Raw genomic sequence first — 10,150 nt, 5'->3', positions numbered from 1 at the left:
AGCCATTCAAGGGGATCACGGCTGATCTATTGCCTAACTCCATTCACCTGGCTTTGCCCCATATCCCTTGATAACTTTGGGTAACTGAAATCTAATAATATCAGATTTTAAATTAACAATTGACCCCGCATCAAATGTTTTTTCCGGAAGAGAGCTTTATGAGATATTGTATTGAGTGTTTTGCTGAGGTAACAGAGAGGGTGGGTGAGGGCAGTGCATTTTCAGTTGTGTATATGGACAATACAAATCTTTTGATAAAGCTCCATATATTAGGCATGTGAGAAAATTTGAAGCCCATGCAATAAAAGGGGAAGTAGCAGCATGTATATAAAGGGGGCGAAGGGATAGAAAGCAGCGAGTTGTGGTGAATGGCTGTTATTGCGTAATGTATAGAGGTGAAAATTGGTGTTCCCTCGGGTTAACTACTTGGACCACTGCTGTGCTTGGCATACATTAACGTCATGGACATGGGGGTACAGGCCCAATTTTGAAAATTGCAGAGGATACGAAGTATGTAAGAGTGAAGAAGATAGTAAGAGACTTCAATTCGTGTTGATTGAAGGTCAATCATCACAGCCCAGGACATCACTGCAGGATTTCCTCATGGTAGTGCCCTAGGCCCAACCATCTTCAGCTGCTTCAACCTAACCTGCACATCTTTAGACTGTGGGAGGAAACCGGAGCACTCGGAGTAAACCCACGCAAACACAGGGAGAATGTGCAAACTCCACACAGACAGTCACCCGAGGCCAGATTCGAACCCGGGTCCCTGGCGCTGTGAGGCAACAGTGCTAACCACTCTGCCACCGTGCTGCCCATACCCTTCAGGATAATGTCAGAAATGGGGATGTTTGATGATAACTGCACAGTGTTCAGCACAATTCACAACTTCTCAGATAAGAAGAAAGCAGTCCAAGCCCGCATGCAACATGACCTGGATGGCATTCAGGATTGGGCTGATATGTGGCAGGTAACATTCGTGCCACAGTAGTGCCAGGCAATTACTATCTCCAACAACCGAGAGTCTAACCACCGTCCCATGATATATACCAGTATTACCATCTCTGAATCACCTACCATCAGCATCCTGGGGGTCACCATTGACCAGAAACTTAACTGTACCAGCCACATAAATACTGTGGCAACAACAGCAGGTCAGAGGGTCGTTATTCTGCGGCGTGTGTCGCACCTCCTGACTCCCCAAAGATTTTCCACCATCTACAAGGGACAAACAAGGAGTGTGATGGAATACTCTCCACTTGCCGGGATGAGAGCAGCACAAACAACACGCAAGAATCTCGACACCATCCAGGTCAAAGCAGCTCGTTTATTGTCACCCTATTCACCATCTTAAACATTCACTCCCTCCGCTACCAGTGCACGGTGGCTGCAGTGTGTACCATCTATAAGATGCTTTGCAGCAACCGCTAAGGCTTCTTCAGCAGCACCTCCCAAACCCGCGACCTATTCCACCTAGAAGGACAAGGGCAGCAGGTGCATGGGAACAGCACCACCTCCAAGTTCCCCTACAAGTCACACACCGTCCTGCATCGTCGCTGTGTTAATATCCTGGAACTCCATCCCTAACAGCACAATGGGACTACCTTCACATCACGGACTGCAGTGGTTGAAGAAGGTGGCTTGCCACCACCTTCCCAAAGGTAATTAGGAATGGAAAATAAATGCTGGTCTTTCCAGCGATGCCCACAGCCCATGAAAGAATTTTTAAAAATGATGACATAGACAGGCTGTTGTAATGGGCGGACACATTTAGATGAAATTCAATGCTGAAAATTGTGAGTTGATATGATTACAAGCTAAATTGAATAATTTTAGAAGGGTTAACGGACAGATATCACTGGGGGAGTTTGTGAACAATTCGTTGAAGATGGCAGAACAGCTTTAGAACGCTGTTAATAAACCATGTGTGATCCTTGTTTATATAAAAAGAAACATGAAGTCCAAACGGCATGAAGTTGTGGATAACCATTGGGCCAGAAATTCCAGGCAAAAAGCGTGAGTACGGTCGGCTTACTCACGCTTCTGGCCGTTGGAAATGCCGGCGTTCAGCATGAACAGCGCATGTGGGGAACGCCGGCATTTCCAGACCTCGAGCGCGTGCGACTGCACAGGCAGCGCTTGCGCAGTGAACTTCGTGGATTTCATTCATGAAATCCGTGAGGGTAAGTCCTTAGAGGTTACACTTGGAAAAAGCAAGTGTAAAGTTGTTCATTGGCTGCGGAGGAAGATATATTTTATCGTGGAGCTTTTGAAATGCAATATTTTTGTTTGGGAAAGGGAGGGAAGTTATTTTAAGAAATTTTAAGTAAGTTTTAAAGTTTAATTTTTTTTTTTTTAAAGGGTTTTCAGAACGGTAGGTAGAAGGAGCAATTGTGGCTGTGTGAATGGAATGTGAGAATGAGTTATGTATGTATGTCCACATATATTCCTTTACGTATATGTATGTATGTTTTATATTCCTTTACTAATGTGTATGAATGTATGTTTTTAATTATGATTTTCCAGTAAGTTACTTTCTCTGAAAGTCATAATTAAATAATACATTCATACACATAAATAAAGGAATATATACATAACACGCAAAGGAATATATACAGACATACATACTTTCAGAAGCTCCACGATAAGAAATAGCTTCCTCCGCAGCCTGTGGAGCAACTGTACCCATGCTTTTTGCATGTGTAAGTTGTAATGACTGGACCTCACTGAAAGCATTAATGAAAGCGGCGAATTATACTGCGCACGTGCTGCCTGTGCAGTCGCACGCGTTCTGCCTCTGAACCCCTTCGTTCAGAGGACAGGAAATGCCGGTTTTCCCCACATGCACTGTGAATGCTGAAAACCAGCATTTCATCCGGCCAGATGCGTAAGTACCCCGACCGTACTCGCGCATTTGGAAGGGAATTACTGGGCCAACATTTTACATGTCAATAAAATAAAAAATTTAACAATTGCACGACTTGCCCCCTCGCATCTGCGACTGAGGGCCCAAGGAGGTGCGTTGCGCAAGAGGTCATCATCGTACGTATCTTCACACTGTTCCCTTTGGGGAACTGTATGAAGTGGTGGAAGGAGTTATGGCCGTGATTAACGCTCATTCCGTGACCGTAACCATCTTTGAACCAGCCATTAGGGTGGTTAGTCCTATCGCGGGAGGGTTTTACGGGCTCCCACAACCCATCTGAGGGGGGGTGCCACCAACACCCACGGACGCAAGTATCCCGCTGGATGTCCACCCAGAATTTAAAGTTGGAGCTCCGACTCCACTTGCCGGGACTGTCTGGAGTGGGGTTCAAAACCCTACTCCTTCTGGCCCAGCGGCGGGGATGCTTACTGCTACGCAAAAGGCCCACTCCGAACAAAAGGTGACACCCATACATTTCCTGCACCTTTTCCCTCCCCGTGACTGGAGCCCTATGCTGCCATTTCACATTGCTAATTGGATTGGGCCTTTGTCATAGTGGTAGGATCCCCGCCGCTGGGCCAGATCAGGGTAGGGTTTCGAACCCTGCTCCAGGCAGTCCCGGCAAGTGGAGTCGGAGCTCCGGCTCTAAATTCTGGGTTAACATACAGTGGGATATTTGCATCCGTGGGTGTGGGTGGCCCCCCCTCCTTGTATAGCTTGTGGGAGCCCGTAAAACTCTCCCGCCATAGGACTAACCGCCCTAATGGCTGGTTCAAAGATGGTTACGGTCACGGAATGAGCGTTAATCATGGCCATAAATCCTTCCACCACTTCATACAGTTCCCCAAAGGGAACAGTGTGAAGACACGTATGACGACGAAATTGCTAAATAAATAAATGGAATTAAAAAATTTTTTTAAATTGCTTTAATTCTCTTTGAAACTATTTCAGATTACTCAAAATAATGTAAACATTTTAAAAAGCTTATAAAAGTTACCAAAATCTTCAAAAAACTTCCACAAACCTATTAAAACTGCTGCTTTGCATGTAAAAATACTTAGCAGCTTGACAGAAACATTGGGGGCGTGTCCAGTGAAACTGAGACCTCAAGGGGCGTGTCTCACTTACACTGCACGCTCCTGGCTTCGCGCTGGCTGCACTCCTGGGCGGCGTGACGTCATACGTTGCCCGGGAATGTGCTTTCGATTTCTGCAAGTTCAGGCGTCCCAGAAGCTGATCGGCACGAGCGCGGGGTAAGTGCAAATACGGGGCTTGCACGCGCTGCAAGCCCCGTTCTGGAATTTCTGGGCCAATATAATATACTAGATGGGCTGCAGCTGGAGTATTGAGTCCTATTCTGGGCGCCGCACTTTCAGAAGGACATGAAGGATTTGAAGAGAGCACAGAAGAGATTTACTTCATTGGTTCCAGTGATGAACGATTGCCGTTACGTGGATAGACCAGAAAAGTTGGAGCTGTTCTCCTTAGAGCATAGACGGCTAAGAGGAAATTTGACAGAGGGTTTTAAAATCAAGAAAACGATTAGATAGAGTAAATAAACAGAAAAGATGGATGAATACAAAAGACAAAGCTGAAGTGTCTGTAACCATCCTGAGAGAAGCCAGACTTCATTCAATTCGATTAATTCCAAGCGATATTAAGAAACAGCTGAGCTGATTAGTTACAGCAAATGCAATGAGCTCCGACAACACTCCGTCTGCAGCACTAAAAGCGTGTGCTCCAGAACTAGCCACGCCTCGGGGAAGCGGTTGTGTTAAGAGATTGAGTAAACTAGGCCTGTAATCTCTTGAATTCGGAAGAATGAGAGGGGATCTCATGAAGCATGCAAAATTAGTACACGGTTTGATCGGTTGGATGCTGGGAGAATGATTCCCTTGGCTGGGGAGTCTAGAACCAGCGGACACAGCCTCAGGATAAAGGTTAGGCCATTCAGGACTGAGAGAAGACATTTCTTCACACAGAAAGTGGTGAATCTTTGGAATTCTCTTCCCCAGAGTGCTGTGGAGGCTCAGTTATTGGGTATATTCAAAACAGAAGTGGGTAGATTTCTGACTGGTAAGGGCATCAAGGGATATGGCGATAGGGCCGGTGAGTGGAATTGAGGCAGGAGATCAGCCATGATCTCATTGAATCCCCTGCACTGCTTAAAAATCTGTTCCGTTACCTTTTTTTTTATAGTTCTGACGAAACGCTATCGACCTGAAACGTTACCTCTGTTTCTCTCTTCGCAGATGCTGCCTGACCTGCTGAGTATCTCCAGCATTTTCTGTTTCAATCCATATTTCCAGCATCTGCAGTATTTTCTCAGTTCGCATTTCTTTCATTGTGCAAAACAAGGATATCGCTTAATTAATGATGCTTTGAAAGCAACATAAAAGTTTAACAAAATAACTACTGCCCAACGTGGGGCTCGAACCCACGACCCTGAGATTAAGAGTCTCATGCTCGACCGACTGAGCTAGCCGGGCCTGTTGAAGCAACATTGCCTTGTCGCTGATTGCAGTCAGGAAACCTGTGGCTCCGGCCCGGTCACAACAGCATGTCTGAGCCACGTTTCTGCAAACTACGAAACAAGTTCTCCAGAAGCCCAAGGCGTATAAGGAACTCAAGGAGCAAAATCCCTTTCATTAACCACAGGGGTTCAGGCAAATTTCTGATCACAAATCGCTTTAGTCCTTGTCAATATCGCTTGTCTATTTCCCGGAGATTCCCGATTCTGTCTGTCTCTCTGGCTCTGTTTATTGTGTCTGTGGCCACCTGCGGGTAGATTTTGAACGAATTACCTGTGTTTGTGTCCGCTTGTTACTTTAAACAAATGAGGGCATCAGGCGCTTCTGTGCATGACACTGAGGAATCAGAAGAAGGCAGGAGGAATGAAACAGTGTTTGTGGAACGAGTATATATACAAACTACGAACATCTGTGGTTATGTTGTGGACCTCATGGTGCAACGGTAGCGCATCTGACTCCAGCATTAGAAAGTCTGCGTGTTCAAATCTAATCGATCTCCCAACTGAGCTATTTCAGCGTTGTATGGTGGCAATTCAAACAGCCCCAAAATGCACTGTTTCCTCACCGGGAATCGAACCCAGGCCGCGGCGGTAAAAGTGCCTGAATCCTAACCACTAGACTACCAGAAAAGCTGCAGCAAGTCTCCTGCCAGCAAGCACAGCAATGCAGTGTTTGCCTACCTGCTCCTTTGCAATTCAGATCCTTTCGCACCAGGCAAACTGTTCGGACAAAATGATATTTTTAACATGAGAACACAAAAGACGTGTTCGCGAAAGCACGGCACCAAGTGCGGGTATGCATCCACTTGAAATCGATTTCCTTCAGTGGTTTCCTCTGGATGTTGTCTCTCTCGGTGCCGGCGAACATTTCATTGATGCATTTGTCCTGAACTGAAGCCTTTTGCCCATCTCGCGGGGTCAGAGCTGCTCTGTCTGTCTATTACCTGCCTGTTAACCTTATCGGGAACAGGCCACCTGTTCAACGTTCAACAGCAAACCCAGAAAGACAAATAAACAGAAAGGTGTGTCTCTCAGCCCCGGTGGCAAAGGTGCAATGGATGTTAATCCAAATAAATCCCCCGTGAATCTGTGTGCATTGGCTTCCTTATAAAGTTTGTATTTGAAATGTGCGGGAAAAGTGTAAAATTATGAAAACATCCTGGTGGCCAGTATGGGGATCAAACTCGCGACCTTGTCGTTATTAACACCAGGCTTTCACCAACTGGGCTAACCGGCCACAATGCTCTTGTTGGCCAGGCTCGAACCCAGGCTGCGAGATTGTCTTTCAGCCTCACACTGGGTGACCGAGTTACTGCACAATCATTGAACACACCACATCGGTTAAACATTGTTAACTGTTCGTATATACAACTGGGCAGAGTGTAAATCGAAACTAACAGAAAGACAGCTCTATGGTCTAACAAACCTCATTCTAAAATTTATTATCGCACCACAGCCCCTCCCACAAACACTGCTCCGATATAAGAGCAGACGGCGGGACCCCGACTGGATTCGCACCTGCAGCGGACGGTTGGAGCCGGATCCAGCATGTCCGATGTGGTTTCACTCCCATTCGTTTGGGAAACGCGGCATCAGGAGCGTAAAATGTCTCCTCATTCACTCCTCTTGTAGTGAAGGAGACAGAAAGTAACTAAAACCTACCGAAACCCGGGACCTTTAGATCTTCAGTCTAACGCTCTCCCAACTGAGCTATTTCGGCTTCACATCAAAAGCAGTATACTGTTGTTCTTTTGGAGATTTTTCTATCCCCGGGTGGAATTGCCCCTCTCGCTCATTCCTCACTTCGGGCAATGTGACCCGACCAGATCTCGGAGCTCAGGTTGTGTTAATGTAAAGCTGCAGTGTTGATAAAGATACAATGCTGACACAGCACGGGGGACCTCACTGTGTTGGACACAGCGTGAAATGCAATGACATGTTCATATAAAGTTACAGAGCACAACACATGTGTAAAATTCCCTGTTCTTTTCTCCACACTGATGGGTTGTGAAGGGAGAGACGGGCCGAAGTCTCACTGAGCCGCACTGATCACGAGCCAAATCAAGTTCAATCTTCAGGTATGGTGCTGAGCCCGACACAGAAGTGAAAATGCCCGTGGTTCTTAGTTCCACACGCAGTGGGCTACTGAGCAATACAGGAAGGGCTAATGAACATCTTAATGCTCAAGTTATCACGGGCCACGGACTCTCTGATTACAGGCTTGCACACGTTTGTATGTTACCAAATTTGCATTTTTCACACTGGCAATGAATTAATCGATAGCCGTGCCTGTGATAAGCTAAGTTTGTTGGGAGGTGCAGTGGGCAAGAAGATACACGGAAAACTGATGAAAACCGTGACTGCCCTGACACTGTGAGCTGCAGTTAAATGTTGGCAACATTTAAAGTCAGCCACTCTAAATTTGACAGATATCAATTCCTGCTGACTTTGAAACAGCACACATTTTACAGAAATCAAGGATGTATATTTTGTATCGCTGTATGAAGAGTGATGTTGAGCAGCGGTGTGGAAAGTTGAATCAGGGGCGGACCATTGCTCTGTAAGGGTGCGTTGCATGGTGGCAATTCAAACAGCCCCAAAACGCACTGTTCCCTGACCGGGAATCGAACCCAGGCCGCGGCGGTGAAAGCGCCGAATCCTAACCACGAGACCACCGGGGAAGCTGCTGCCAGCCTCCTGGCAGCAAGCACATCAACGCAGCTTTTCATGCCTGCTCCGTTGCAATTCAGATCCTTTCGCGCCAGGCAAACTGTTCGGACAATATTATATTTTTTACATGAGAGCACAACAGACGTGTTCGCGAAAGCTCGCCACCAAGTGCGGGTAGGCATCCACTTGAAATCGATTTCCTCCTGTGTTTTTCTCTGGATGTTGTCTCTCTCGGTGCGGGGCGAACAAATCATTGATGCATTTGTACTTCATTGGTTCCAGTGATGAACGATTGCCGTTACGTGGATAGACCAGAGAAGTTGGAGCTGTTCTCTTTAGAGCATAGACGGCTAAGAGGAAATTTGACAGAGGGTTTTAAAATCAAGAAAACGATTAGATAGAGTAAATAAACAGAAAAGATGGATGAATACAAAAGACAAAGCTGAAGTGTCTATAACCATCCTGAGAGAAGCCAGACTTCATTCAATTCGATTAATTCAAAGCGACATTAAGAAACAGCTGAGCTGATTAGTTACAGCAAATGCAATGAGCTCCGACAACACTCCGTCTGCAGCACTAAAAGCGTATACTCCAGAACTAGCCACGCCTCGGGGAAGCGGTTGTGTTAAGAGATTGAGTAAACTAGGCCTGTAATCTCTTGAATTCGGAAGAATGAGAGGGGATCTCATGAAGCATGCAAAATTATTACACGGTTTGATCGGTTGGATGCTAGGAGAATGATTCCCTTGGCTGGGGAGTCTAGAACCAGCGGACACAGCCTCAGGATAAAGGTTAGGCCATTCAGGACTGAGAGAAGACATTTCTTCACACAGAAAGTGGTGAATCTTTGGAATTCTCTTCCCCAGAGTGCTGTGGAGGCTCAGTTATTGGGTATATTCAAAACAGAAGTGGGTAGATTTCTGACTGGTAAGGGCATCAAGGGATATGGCGATAGGGCCGGTGAGTGGAATTGAGGCAGGAGATCAGCCATGATCTCATTGAATCCCCCGCACTGCTTAAAAATCTGTTCCATTTCCTTTTTTTTTATAGTTCTGACGAAAGGTTATCGACCTGAAACGTTACCTCTGCTTCTCTCTTCGCAGATGCTGCCTGACCTGCTGAGTATCTCCAGCATTTTCTGTTTCAATTCATATTTCCAGCATCTGCAGTATTTTCTCAGTTCGCATTTCTTTCATTGTGCAAAACAAGGATATCGCTTAATTAATGACGCTTTGAAAGCAACATAAAAGTTTAACAAAATAACTACCGCCCAACATGGGGCTCGAACCCACGACCCTGAGATTAAGAGTCTCATGCTCTACCGACTGAGCTAGCCGGGCCTGTTGAAGCAACATTGCCTTGTCGCTGATTGCAGTCATGAACCTTGTGGCTCCGGCCCGGTCACAACAGCATGTCTGAGCCGCGTTTCTGCAAACTACGAAACAAGTTCTCCAGAAGCCCAAGGCGTATAAGGAACTCAAGCAGCAAAATCCCTTTCATTAACCACAGGGGTCCAGGCAAATTTCTGATCACAAATCGCTTTAGTCCTTGTCAATATCGCTTGTCTATTTCCCGGAGATTCCCGATTCTGTCTGTCTCTCTGGCTCTGTTTATTGTGTCTGTGGCCACCTGCGGGTAGATTTTGAACGAATTACCTGTGTTTGTGTCTGCTTGTTACTTTAAACAAATGAGGGCATCAGGCGCTTCTGTGCATGACACTGAGGAATCAGGAGAAGGCAGGAGGAATGAAACAGTGTTTGTGGAACGAGTATATATACAAACTACGAACATCCGTGGTTATGTTGTGGACCTCATGGTGCAACGGTAGCGCATCTGACTCCAGATCAGAAAGTTTGCGTGTTCAAGTCTAATCGATCTCCCAACTGAGCTATTTCAGCGTTGTATGGTGGCAATTCAAACAGCCCCAAAACGCACTGTTTCCTCACCGGGAATCGAACCCGGGCCGCGGCGGTAAAAGTGCCTGAATCCTAACCACTAGACTACCAGAAAAGCTGCAGCAAGTC

At 46.2% G+C, this 10,150-nt stretch overlaps 2 non-coding genes across 2 annotated transcripts; both read right to left on the bottom strand.

Moving 5' to 3' along the window:
- Positions 1-5,342: 5,342 nt before the first annotated feature.
- Positions 5,343-5,415, bottom strand: trnak-cuu (transfer RNA lysine (anticodon CUU)). The gene has a single exon. It is a non-coding gene; the product is annotated as a tRNA-Lys (tRNA).
- A 3,978-nt stretch (positions 5,416-9,393) lies between these two features.
- On the bottom strand, positions 9,394-9,466 carry trnak-cuu (transfer RNA lysine (anticodon CUU)). The gene has a single exon. It is a non-coding gene; the product is annotated as a tRNA-Lys (tRNA).
- Positions 9,467-10,150: the final 684 nt, after the last annotated feature.

This window comes from Somniosus microcephalus, unplaced genomic scaffold (assembly GCF_052327205.1).
Source record: "Somniosus microcephalus isolate GS21.2 unplaced genomic scaffold, FLI_Smic_1.0 unresolved_chr4, whole genome shotgun sequence".
In the NCBI taxonomy this organism is placed as follows: Eukaryota; Metazoa; Chordata; class Chondrichthyes; order Squaliformes; family Somniosidae; genus Somniosus; species Somniosus microcephalus.
Note: the sequence above shows the minus strand (reverse complement) of the source record. Positions and strands in the feature narration are given on the sequence as shown.